The following is a 14,342-nucleotide window of genomic DNA, read 5'->3' on the forward strand; positions in this document are numbered from 1 at the left end:
TCATGAAGAACCACCATGAACTCCGGTAACAAAAGAATGACAAGATAAAATTGAAGGATGAAAGAATAAGATGAGCCTTGCGGTGATTTAGATGGAGGTTCCGATGAAATGGCCGAGGAAATTTGAACGCCGGAAAAGAAAATATGAAAACACTTGGAACTAGAATTTATTCATCAAGAACAAACTCTGAAGGAAGGGATTAATAGACGATGATGCAATAAGAATAAGAATTACGTTATGCTTATCCTCAACCAATTTAATGGGTGACGAGCGGATTTGGCATGCAACTTATTCCTCTTGGAAAGGATTGAGAAATGACATATCGCAAACTTGAGAAGGTCTTTCACGAACCACCAGTAGGATTAAAAAGAACGAAAGGATTTATATGATGACAAAGGAAAAAGAATCTGAATGAACCACCGTAAGAATTTGAAAATTGAATGATGAAAGAGAATGAATCGCCGGGAAGACTTAGAAGAACCAATATGTTAGAGGGGATTTAGCTGCAAAAGAACAAAGAGATCATGAGCTGATTAAATAACACTTGAACGAAGCACCGGGATAATTAGAGAACGATAGCTGAAATGATGGCCTCCGGTGAAAAGAAACAGAAATCAACTCCTGAAATACTCCGGATGGTTGAGAAAAAGGAATTTCCAACAAACGAAATAATTCGAGAGGTGTTGGGGATATAACTATTTGAGTAAGCCGCCCAGGAGGGGCTGGGTTACGCAAAGAAGACTTATCAGAGAGAAGCCCCAAGACCAAAGTATGAGGATGGCGGTTCATAGAGGGCTTAAGGCCCACAGGCGACTTAAGGCCCATTGTAGTAACCCGCCATAATGGCATGACTTGTATCATAAGGTAGTTTTAACTAGTCACCGAGCCGAACACTGTTATAAGCCGGCCGGGACTCTGCAGGCCACAGGGCGTCAACCCGTGTATATAAGGGGACGACCTGCTGGCGGCTTAGGGAAGGAAACAACTCATCGAGAACCGGGCATAGCATATCTCACTCCCTGGTCATCGAAACATCAATACCAACCCAACTAGACGTAGGCCTTACCTTCACCGTAAGGGGCCGAACTAGTATAAAACCTCTCGTGTCCTTTGTCCCGATTAACCCCTTCAAGCTTCCTAGTTGCGATGGCTCCACAACTAAGTCCTTTCACGAGGACATCTGATGTGACAATTCCATGATAGTTGGCGCCCACCGTGGGGCCAGCGCACGGTGGATTTGAGTTCTTGAAGGGCAACTTCGAAGGGCTCAAGGGATACGTAGTGGGCCGGATGACCAAGAGTCATCGCGGCAAGATCTACATCAACAACGAAGGCTGGGGCCCCGACGCCGGCTCAATTGAGTATGGGTACCGGGTCCCCTTCGGAGGGATCCACGTCTTCATCGGCCGGATTGGCAAGCCGGGGCCTGAGCCGGACAACTGCACCGACCTCATCGAGACGGCTCAGCGTGCGAAACCCGGCATGAAGCGTGTCTTTGTGGGCTGCGTCCACGGAGAAGAGCTTTTTGAAAGTCCTGAAGATGGTGGTGAGACGGCCGTCCACTCTGACGGTGATTCGTCCACCGGTTCAACAGATTCTCTGTATCAAGTTCAAGATGGTGTGCTCGGGGGCTGTTCCGATGGCTTCAGTATTCCGGACCCCTGTGAGTCGCCGAATTGGGCAGGAGTCTTCATGGTTGGGACTCAACCCGGTCAAGACTCTAGAGCCGCTACTGCAGTTATGTCCGGGGTAGGACCAGCCGGGGCAGGAGGCCCTGTGTGCCCGCCGGCTCAAGTGCTGATAGACCTCATGGACAAGCTTACGACCCTATTAACCGCCATGGTTATCCCTGCGAACAAGGATGAGCATGACACGGAGGTGGCACAGGTACGTGAGGAGATAGCTCAGGCCAAGGAGGCCTTGGCAGCTGAGGATACTAGACTAGCTACAGAGCGGGCGGCTCTCGACGCCCGAGCACAGCAGTTGCAGTCAGAAGCTTACCAGCTCACGATAAGCTTAAACACGTCCAATGAGGAAATGAGGAGGAGACACCAGAAGACCCAATCCAGGTTACCTCTGAATTACGACCCTCGGGTTCTTTTCGCTACACCCGGAGCCGGCCCAAGTAACCCGCCAGATGCCAATCAGCTATGACATCCGGAGCAGGAGGACCGTCTCAGCATCGAGAGATGCCGCCTCCTCATGTGAGCATGGCGCCGCCACGTTATGTACTGATACCGCCGGGTCACTTTTCCAACCCCATGGAGAACTTAATCGTAGCATCAGCGCGTCTGGCGACTCTCCCAGTGCATGGTGATGATCCAACAGCGGTGGAGACCCGGAGAATCAGGGAACTTGTCGAGACGGCCCTGGCTCAGCAAGAGACATATTCCTACAGACGGGATAGGATTCATTCAACTCCTCCGCCTTGGTTAGCACCGCCTCGTAAGAACCGGAGTCCGAGTTACAGCAGGCACATGGAGTCTGAAGCTTTGCCAAGCAACGCCCAGCGCCGTGACCAACATGGTGGCTATAACCCGGTGCAGGACCGAGTACGTCAGGAGAACGAGCAGGCGGCTCAGTTGGCGGCTCAGCTAGCGGCTCAACCGGCGGCACGACGGAATGTTATAGAGTATCCGACGACTTCCACTGAGATGGGAGTAGCCACCAGAACTGGTGGTGTTCCTTGTTTGATACCGGCTTTGCGTAACGTGCGCCTGCCCAAGGATTTCAAGGGACCTCGAAAGGTGCCGAATTACACGGCCGACTTACAGCCTGAAGCATGGATCGAGAGTTATGAGATGGCCATGGAACTATTGGAGGTTAGTGACATGGCAATGGCTAAATATTTTACCATGATGTTAGATGGAACGACTCGGTCTTGGTTTAAAGGCTTACCACCCGATTCCATTGGTTCGTGGGAAGAGCTAAAAGCCCGTTTCATCCGGAACTTCAAAGACACCTGTAAGCAGTCTATGATGATCGTGGACTTGACGAATTGTAAGCAGGGGGAAGGTGAATCTACCACCCATTGGGTACGCCGGGTCAAGGAGATAATTCATTCATCTGATAAGATGGATGCCGGATCTGCAGTCCTTATATTGGAAAATAATTGCAGCTTCAAGCCACCGAGGCAGAAACTGGGGCGCCTTAAACATGGCTGCAAGGATATGGGTACATTAATGGCGGCTCTGGTCAAGTATGCCGATTTTGATAGTACCAAAGATCCCGAGTCTGACGATGAAAAGACAGAGAAGGGAAAACAAAACGATAGTAGAAAGGACCGACAGCATAACCCGGTGAATCAAAGTGGCAAAAGGCGTAAGGCGGATGACAACCCGGAGCTTGTGGCCAACGTTATTACACAGGGTAACAATCAGAGACATAAGGGTAAGTGGCCTCGATCCGGCGGGTTATACACCTTTCTTCATGGTTTATGGAGTAGAGGCAGCTTTGCTAAGTGATATCCAGCACAATTCACCCCGCCGGCCATGGGGTATAACTCATCTTCTGCCTTGCTATATTTAAACCACCGGCTCTTGAGATATTTTTTTTGATAATGTATATATTATATAAGGTAATAAAGCAGGACCTCTGTCCTTTTTTCACCCTCAAAAGTTCATGTCTTTTTGACAGATGGTGAAACAACCAACAGGGAGCGGATCATATCTGAATCCGGCTTTACCTTTGGTCCGGCCTATGATGATATCTGAATCTAGCCATGGTCACTTGGGGGCTTCCTGTTCAAATATAGGTCGTATCCGAACCAAAGAGAACATAGCTTTCGAAACCCGCTTGATCGACATACTGCCAAACCCACTTGGGGGCTTCTTGATCATATTTGAATCATAGCTTAACCCCTTTGGGTCTGACGTGGATCGTATACGAATCAGCGTTATTAAACAAATCTTATGGTCACTTGGGGGCTTCTTGTTCAAACATAGGTCGTATTCGAACCAAAGAGAACATAGCTGTCGATACCCACTTGATCGGCATCGCCAAGCCACTGGGGGCTATATGATCGTATCCGAATCTTAGCTTAACCCCTTTGGAACGGTTTACTGATCTCATTCGAATCAGAAGCCTATAAATTATTTGACTATCTTGAGACTTTGGGAAAACATTATGAGATGTTTTTTATCTTTCCGGTTTAATATTGGTCACACTAGGTTATTAAGTACCAGGTGAGCATCAAATAAGCAGGAAAGGTTATCAAGGAATTGCAGGCATGCTATTATCTTTATATTTAGCAACAATATAGTTGTAAACTAGCCTGTGTAGGGTGCCTTTGGTTCGTTTCCGAGTTACAAATACCTTATGTGACACCCGATGTGATAATCCGCCAAGGGAGTTTTGTTTGTTTTATGTGCAGGATAAGACAAGTAAATTTAGCATCAGGGAGGCAAATGGTCAACATAAGCTAGAAGTATATAGCAATGGCGGCTTATGAAAGTATTAAGCACCATAAACATGCGCGAAGGCATGACAAAGTTGAGAGGTTTTTCTACCTTATTACAGGACTCTCCGAGTCTGAATAAATGAAGCATTGTTTTTTACAAAGCATCTGGCAATTTACTCCTTCGGCGGGCTTGAAGCTTCCGGGTTATCCTTCTCGGCTTCTCTGTCGGCTGTTTTGTCCTGGAAAGTTGATGAAGCCCAGTCAATGCCGCTCAAAGCTTCAAACTCAGCTTCATCATCTATTAAACCGGCTGGGTCCACTTCAGGGGCAAAAGTATGCTTACGAATTGGAGGGATCAGGCTGATTTGATCATATGGAGTGTTTGGGATTCTCTAGTTTTCACTGTCATAAGCCGGTGCATACTTGCTAAGATCAGTGTCGTTTCCAATAAGGGTTGCCACAGGACGTATGGCTTTGACACAGGCAGTGAAGTCATGATCGTCAAAAGCAGTGACGTCCTCTTTCAGGCTTGGGTATCCAACGGCAAGGTCGGCCGGGTCTAGTTCTGGGAGCCATGCTTTAGCCCGGCTTAATGCGGCTATGGCTCCGGCTCTTGAGGACGCCCGCCTTAAGTCTTGGATTCGCTGAGGAAGAAAGGCGAGGCTCTTCAATACGTCTTGCAGAAGGCGGGGATGTGGAGTTGATAAAGCTACAACGGCCAAGGCACGTTGTGACCCGGAGTATAGCTGTTCCACTAAGGTGTAAACTGCTTTGAGCTTGATCAGCATGTTTTGCTTTAGGTTGATACTCCTGGCGCCTGTATGTGCACAAGTATAACAGTCAGCCGGAAGTAATTATTACCATAGTCATTGTAAGGTTACAAGGTTGGAAGTTTTGCATGATAACTTACCGAAGATGGCTGAAGCCATTTGAGATATCTGCTGTTTTAAGTCGGACAGCTCGGTTGTTGCTTCTGCAAGGGATGCTTCTGCTGTTTTGGCCCGAGTCACCAGGGAAGCCTTTTCATCAACCCAAGTTTTCTTCTCCGACTCAAAATTCTTCTTCAGCTTCTCATTTTCAGAGACACTGAATTCAAATTTGGAGTTAGCCTTCTACGTCTCAAGTTCTTGAGTTTCCAGACGGCTCTTCAGGACAGCAACTTCTGATTCAAACTGACTTATGGCAGCCTGCATTGACACCAGCTTATGGTAAGGATTATAGTAAGGTAACATTCAAGTCCCAAGCACTTTACAAGTAAAGATACTTGGCACTTGGGGGCTAATGTATGCTAAAGAATTTTAACCTTATCCTACCGGGTCACACATATTAAGTCTCAAGCACTTTACAAGTAAAGATACTTGACACTTGGGGACTAATGTATATTGCAAAATTTTCAACTATCATGTTATAACCGGGTTAAATATATTCTCTTTGAACCGGTTCAATTAATAAGTAAAGCAGATTTCTAAGTCTATAGCATATTTATTCATAAGCAATAGACTTGGGGGCTGGTACAGTATGTAAGACTCAGGTAAAAAAGTATAAGTTATACCTCAGATTTGTGATGTATTTGTTTTACCATGTCAATTTCCAGGTCACGGCTATTATGCACTTGATTCAGATAGCCTGAGACTATATCACCAATGCTTAAGTGAGTATAATCAGTAATGTCCTGCTTGGCTTTCCAGCGTTCGGCAAGTTCTTCTTTGGCGGAACACTTGGCAAGGACAGTAGGCCGCCCTGGTTCAACAAACAGAGACCTCACAATCTCAACTTCCGGTTCGTTTGTCTTGACCGGGCTTGGAATCTCCGGGTCATCTGTGGCGAGAGTATCCTCAGCAGACGGATTAAAGGTTGACACTGGAATATCAGAAGCCGAATCAGGCGGCGGCTGATGGATAGAGTTGTCTGGAGTAGACGCATTAATCACCGGTTTAGTCACAATCGGATCTTGGGACGGCCTATTCTTCTTCGCCCTCTTGCTGGGTTTCACTTGCATGCTGTTAAACAAAGGCAAAAGGATGAATACGCAAGCATGGGTAAAATAAATGACCAAGGTACATAAGGTTACATTACCCGGGAGCAGTTTTGAAAGCCGGCATATTTGACTGCATGGATTCACCGGAAGAAGGAGAGGATCCTGATAATTGGAGTCAGACGAATTAAGCCCGCTAAAGGTAAGACGGAATGTAGATCAGAGATAACCTCAGTCCGACGTTTCCTGGTTATATCAGGTAAGCCAGAGGAGAGTTCCGCATCCTTGTTGTTCCGGGTCTGCCTCCGGTTCTCAAGTTGTTGTTGCTTCAAAAGAAATTGAGGATCTTGATAAGCAAGAGCATGTGAAAATCTTACTTTCCAGGTCACCCTTCTGATCTTTTGCTTTGGCAAAGGTTCTGAGTCGGAGGAGATTATAGTTACCTCTTCATTGGCTGCTTGACTGTTCCCTGTGTCTTCCTGGAGAGATAGAGTGTCAACAAAGTAAAGATAAAGAAGTCAGGAGAGTTAAAGGATTACCTCTTCTTCATCGGAAGTGTCATCTAATTTGAATAAATCTGAGGCGCTAGGTTTCTTCTTCCTTGAAGTTCCTGCGGTGGCGGCTTTCCTTTTAGCTCTTTTGGCTGCTCTGGCTTGTTTTGCTGCTTCATGGTTATATTTGGCCTTCCAAAAGTGATCATCAGCCTGTGAAAAGTGATAGGAGGTTATAAGTAAAGGCAAGGTATAATATAAAATATTCATCAGAGGTTGGTGACTTACAGCAGGAGCCGGGTTTTTCTGACAAAAGGGGAGTAAGCCAAAGGCATTACTTATCACCGTGCCTTCTTTCAACAATGATTGGGTCGTCGCCTCTACCGCATCTTCTCGCAAGTCTTCGGAGCTATGACGCATTGGGTCATCTTTTTCGCCGGAATAAGTGCACATTAAACCGGGTCGGCGGCTTAACTGAAGTATTAGCCAAGTAACCCAGACTCGGACTAAGTCGATGCCATCTAGGCCATTTCCCAGAAGAGCTTTGATTCTTCTAATGGTAGGAGCAAGTGGCAGACGTTCAATAGCAGTCAACTTATCCGGCAGCAGGTGGTTGGACTCAAGGCGCAGGGCGCGGAAGCCGGGCAAAGGGTTTTCCTCAGCCGGAGAAGTATCCTGGCAGTAGAACCACGTCTGGTTCCACTCCTTTGGATGACTCGGTAGTTCAGCATAAGGGAAAAGACAGTCTCTTCGCCGTTGAATTGAGATACCACCAAGTTCAAGACTGGGCCCATTGGCACGTTCATTCTGCCGGTTTAAGTAGAACAGTTCTCTGAATAATGGGATATTAGGTTCTTCTCCAAGATACACCTCGCAGAAGACTTGGAAGTTGCAGATATTTGACACAGAGTTGGGTCCGATGTCTTGGGGTCTGAGATCAAAGAAATGCAACACATCCCTGAAGAACTTTGAACCGGGCGGAGCAAAGCCCCGGGTCATGTGACTGGTGAATATTATTACTTCCCCTTTTTTGGGTAGAGGTTTCTCCTCCGACGGATTAGGAGCACGATAGGACATGATTTCCTTCTTGGGCAGATGGCCGGATTTCACGAAGTCAGCCAAGATACTCTCTGTGACAGTGGACTTAACCCAGTTGCAGGTCACAGGAGCTTTAGTAGTCTTAGGAGCCATGACAACAATTAGCCTATGGAAAACAAGAAGATCCGGTTCAATTTTAACCCGGGAGAAAAATCCTCAATTATTCAAGGTGGCGGCTTATTGAGGGGCCTAATGATATAAGAATGACTGTGCAACAATATTTAAGCCGCTACAAGTATCAAGCGCAGTTCAAAATTCTTCAGGTCATGAGGAGCAACTAAGGTTCTGTGTCATTTATTTAAACCGGACACCTCGACAGTTATGTTTAAGGGCATTTACCAGAAAGAAGTTTTCCGGGTGATAAAAACAAGTTTCACAGATGACAGTTATTCATCAGGATCAAAATATTGCTCTAAAAGGAAAAAAAATCTAGACCTAAAAACAGGGCACAAAAGTTCATACACTCGAAGAGGGTTTCCAAACAAGGGAAATGAGATCTATTTCTATGCAAGATTAACACAAACAAGTACCGCATTAGTTCTACGTAACTTTTATGATCTAAATAGGGCATTGGGGGTAAGAACTAGTGAGGGTTTGCGTCGGGCAGTGATGAACGCCGACGAACTCGACAAAGTCTCAATGCAGATCTAAGAAAGGGAAGGAGAAGAACTCACGGAGGCGGACGAGCTGCGGAGGTTCGCCGTCGATCTCTGGTCAGAGGCAGGTTGATGCAGCGGCCCGAGTCGGTGAAGACGAAGGGTTGGACGGCGGCGGCGGCGGAGCTCGAGAGGAAGAAGAGAAAGAGGACGACTGAGAGGAGGAGGAGTGAAAGACCTAGGTCGCTCTATTTATAAGGACAGACTGACCGAGATGGCATGAGAAACGAGGAGACCAAAACATCATTATCCAGCGGCCCCGACGCCTCGATTCTCGGGATGGTCAGTAAAGGCAAAGATTCGTTGGAAGATATGACGGAGTCAAAATAAATTTTATTGAAGATGACGTCACGAAGACTTAACCCGGATCCAGATGATGATGTCATGGCGGGTTAAAACCTTCATGCAAGACAAAAAACTAAGGACAGTTCCATGAGGTATTTTAAGATTGACATGAACAGGTTCAAATCAATCTGGGGCCTAATGTTGGGGATATAACTATTTGAGTAAGCCACCCAGGAGGGGCCGGGTTACGCAAAGAAGACTTATCAGAGAGAATCCCCAAGACCAAAGCATGAAGATGGCGGTCCATAGAGGGCTTAAGGCCCACATGCGACTTAAGGCCCGTTGTAGTAACCCGCCATAATGGCATGACTTGTATCATAAGGTAGTTTTAACTAGTCACCGAGCCAGACACTGTTATAAGTCGGCCGGGACTCTGCAGGCCACAAGGCGTCAACCCGTGTATATAAGGGGACGACCTGCTGGCGGCTTAGGGTAGGAAACAACTCATCGAGAACCGGGCATAGCGTATCTCGCTCCCTGGTCATCGAAACATCAATACCAACCCAACTAGACGTAGGCCTTACCTTCACCGTAAGGGGCCGAACTAGTATAAAACCTCTCGTGTCCTTTATCCCGATTAACCCTTTCAAGCTTCCTAGTTGCGATGGCTCCACAACTAAGTCCTTTCACGAGGACATCTGACGTGACAATTCCACGACAAGAGGGTAACACAAAGCTAGAACCACAAATCTTTAGGAGAACGGGCAAGATTGAGAGGAAAAACTCTTCTTCGGTCTTCAAATGACGACGAGAAACACCACCAAAATTACTGAGATACTCCGGAAGAATGAAAACCGAAAAGGTTGAGCCAACAATGAAAAGAATTTAAACAAGATCTTGGAAAAGCATCTGACTGATGAAATTCATACTTACGTCACACTTTGAAAAGAATTTAAGAATAGCTCCAGAAAATTAGAAGAGTCAGGTAAGATCCTGGGAAAAGACATGTGGGTTATGGGCCCACTAAAAGAAAACACTGTTGGAAAGGATTGTTGAACGGATAGGTGAAGCACCGGAACAATTGAAATATTTGAATGAGGTGACAACCACAAATTAATTGGATCACAGACGAATCTCCTGAGATGTCTTGAGCACTCCGGAAGAATAAACTGGTGAGAGGCGAATGAACAGGGAAAACACTTTAACCAAGGGAAAGAATACAATCAACACCGAAAAAAACTTGAATTGAATCTACCGGAGAAGAAAAAGAGATGAAGAATGTCCACCGAGACGAGAATTCACCGGTTGAAACAATTGACGAAAGACTAAAGGGGCTCCGGGAAGAAGAGGGTGGGAGGGCGGGAAAACAAAGGCAACTTGGAAGGGGGAACCGATGAATAACTTGAAGAGAAAGCACCGGTTGAAATCATTGAGGAAAGAAGGCAAAGACTTCGCACGAGTAGGATGGATTCTCGATTACGGACTCCGACTCCGAGAAGAAAAAGGGGTGGGCGGGTGGGAAAAGAAAACAACTGAGGATTGAACTCAAAGATGAAGAGGCTCGAGTCAACTTGACGAGAAGTGCACCGGATGAGAAGAGGTGAGAAACAATGATCGAAAAACCAACTGCGTGATCCTAAAGAAAGTTTGAAAGGGAAGAGGAGTAATTCAAAACACCTACGTCAAGATTCCTCACCAGAGCGACGAAGGGGGCTGAGGAGTAAAAAGAATTCCTACTCTCCGATATAACTAAACTCCGAAAACGGTTTTCTTCTAGACTCGACAACGGCCAAACTACACGATCAATCGAAGGGGGGCTCCTAAGGTCGGTCAAGGCTCTGATACCAACTTATCACGCCCAATATGTGATACTATCCTAAAGAGACTCACAGGTCCCACCAAGGATAGAACCGCATATTGATACGCTTTTGAAAGGTGGATACCATTACATCAACATTACATAATAGATAGGGATGCATACAACAGGCATACAATGTCATACGAATACAACATCATCCTACATAAGAGCACCATCCGACTACGGATGAAACACAAACAGAAACTCAAACGACATCCACCCTGCTAGCCCAGGCTGCCGACCTGGAACCTATCCCCTGATCGAAGTAGAAGCAGAAGAAGAACTCCAAAACAAGTAACATCGCTCTCGCGTCATGATCATCGCAAAACCTGTACCTGCAACTGTTGTTGTAGTAATCTGTGAGCCACGAGGACTCGGCAATCCCATTACCATGGGTATCAAGACTAGCAAAGCTTAATGGGTAAGGAAGGGGTAAAGTGGTGAGGTTGCAGCAGCGACTAAGCATATATGGTGGCTAACATACGCAAATAAGAGCGAGAAGAGAGCAAGCGGAACGATCGTGAAGCTAGCAATGATCAAGAAGTGATCCTGAACTCCTACTTACGTCAAACATAACCCAAAAAAACCGTGTTCACTTCCCGGACTCCGCCGAAAAGAGACCATCACGGCTACACACACGGTTGATGCGTTTTAATTCGGATCTGGTGTCAAGTTATCTACAACCGGACATTAACAAATTCCCATCTGCCACATAACCGCGGGCACGGCTTTCGAAAGTTTATACCCTGCAGGGGTGTCCCAACTTAGCCCATGATAAGCTCTCGCAATCAACGAAGGATATACCTTCTCCCAGGAAGACCCGATCAGACTTGGAATCCCGGTTTACAAGACATTTTGACAATGGCAAAACAAGACCAGCAAAGACGCCCGATGTGCCGACAAATCCCGATAGGAGCTGCACATATATCGTTCTCAGGGCACACCGGATAAGCGAAGTGTACAGGAACCGACGTAATCCAAGTTGCCAAAGATTGGTCCCACACGGTGCTCTAGTTTGGACCAACACTCGGACGAGCAGTGGCCCGGGGGGTGGGGTAAATAAAGATGACCCTCGGGCTCCGGAAACCCAAGGGAAAAAGGGATAGGTGAGGCAAATGGTAATACCAAGGTTGGGCCTTGCTGGAGGAGTTTTATTCAAAGCGAACTGTCAAGGGGGTCCCATAAATCACCCAACCGCGTAAGGAACGCAAAATCCGGGAACATAACGCCGTTATGATGGAAACTAGGGCGGCAAGAGTGGAACAAAACACCAGGCATAAGGCCGAGTCTTCCACCCTTTACCAAGTATATAGATGCATTAATAATATAAGAGATATTGTGATATCCCAACATAATCCTGTCCACCATGGAGCAATCTTCAACTTCACCTGCAACTAACAACGCTATAAGAGGGGCTGAGCAAAGCGGTAACATAGCCAATCAACGGTTTGCTAGGAAGGGTGAAAAAGGTTAGAGGCTGACATGGCAATTTGAGAGGCTTGAAGAACAAGTGATAGGAAGCGCAGCATAGCGATAGAACGAAGCAACTAGCATAGCAATGATAGTAGTGAGATCCAGGGTAGCGGTCATCTTGCCTGAAATCCTGCTAGGAAGAAGAGCGAGTCCATAAAGAAGATGAAGCCACGAAGACAAACCAAGCGTAGACGAACGAATCCTCACGATCGCAACGAAACAGGAACTATCGAGAAGAAGCACACAACATAGTAAACACACCACACATAACAAGGCATGATGCACAACCAAGCATGATGCATGACAAAGGCTACATGAAGCTACTCATGGCAAGAGATGATGCAAACAAGGGGAACACATCAAGGCAAGTTTAAATGAGGCCGGGAACAACATATAACAATTCCGGTAAGTCCTCATATGCAAATTTCGAAATTGGTCCAGATCTGAATAAACCTTATGTTCAAGTTGTTAAACAGCCAGTTAAGATGCACCAAGATGATCTACACGAGATTCTAGTCAAGTTACATATAAAGTTCATTTAATTCGAAGCTCCGGCCTAGAAGATATGAGCAAAACAAGTTAAACATGGCATTGATGCAAAATGCATACAAACATCAAGCAAACACCTCAAAAAATGGATGCAACATGATAATATGAAACTTCAAGCAAAATCAAGCAAGTTTCATATAGAGCACACTCAAAACGGAGCAACGGTTCAACACATACACTCCAAACATGATATAACAACAATGTGTCCAAAACAGCAACTAGGCATATTGCAAACACCAAAACAACATGCTACAGTACCACAATATAAAAACAAAAGGCATGGACATGATTTACAGGTAAAGCATAACAAAACATGAACACTGAGCTAACTCCAGAAATCACTAGAACATGCTCAAACAGACATGGCAAGATTGCAAATAATAACAGTTTCAGGCTTAGCAGAAATAACATCAGGTTGCAATGTTTAGAGCTATCAAACAACATGCTACAGGAACATATCATAGAAACTTAAGGCATGGCATGAATCTACTAATTTCATAGAACAAAAGTCCTTTACTGATCATGAGCCAAAAAGGATTAGATGATATGATGGCATCCATGTAAACATGGCAAAAGATATGACAGATGCAAACATGGCAGGAACAACAATAAGTAAGCATGTTGGTGAGCTTGTACCACTCACCACAGAGCAATACATGGCATGACAAGGTGACCCACAGTAAGAATACATGTTTATGAAGGTAAGCATGGCAAGAGAAAGTTCATAGGGTGCATGGATCACTAGAAAAACACATGGCAAAACTGAACTTAATGTTAACAGGCTGACAGCAACATTATTTAGCAACTTTGGGGCAAGATTACAACAAGTTACAGCAGGCTATAAATGCAACCAGGGGAATGGATGGATAGATCATAACATGTAGAATAAAACATCCTTAGTGAACATCTCCAGATTACGCATAAAATGACTTGTAGTAGCAGGTTTACATAGCATCATAATATAGTAGATTCAGCCTAGCAAAACAGCAATAGCAAGTACACTACTTAACAAGCTTGATGCACTCCGTACAAGACTCACAAAAATATAAGGATGGCACCCCTGTAAAGATGGCATGATGTAGATCAAAACACATGTAGAGCTCATGCTCATAGGAGGCACACATTAAACATGGTAAAAATGACAAATGAGCATGTTCTGTTAACAGACAGCAGACAACATTATATAGCACTCTTGCAACAGAGATTAGGGCATCAAGATGACCTCAAACAAACATGACATAATGTAATGAAATGTAGAGAATCTCTCAATGAACATTTTGATATCTTATGCACGCAAAACAGATCAGTATGCAGAGAGTTATGGCATGATGAACAGGGCATAAAAATATCACAGGAAAAATGACTTGGTGGAAAACGAGGGGGGGTTCGACCTCTGGATCTGGATCTAGCACGGCGCGGGTCGAGGCGGGCCGGGCTCGCCGGAGTTGGGGCCAGGGAGGCCAGTTCGGGCGCCGACCAGGAGGAGACGGCGCGGGGCGGCGCCGCTGGAGGTTGCTGGAGGGCGGCGGGGCACGGGGGCGAGGGTGGGGCGCGGCGG

This window comes from Triticum dicoccoides, chromosome 4B, assembly GCF_002162155.2.
Source record: "Triticum dicoccoides isolate Atlit2015 ecotype Zavitan chromosome 4B, WEW_v2.0, whole genome shotgun sequence".
NCBI classification, from domain to species: Eukaryota; Viridiplantae; Streptophyta; class Magnoliopsida; order Poales; family Poaceae; genus Triticum; species Triticum dicoccoides.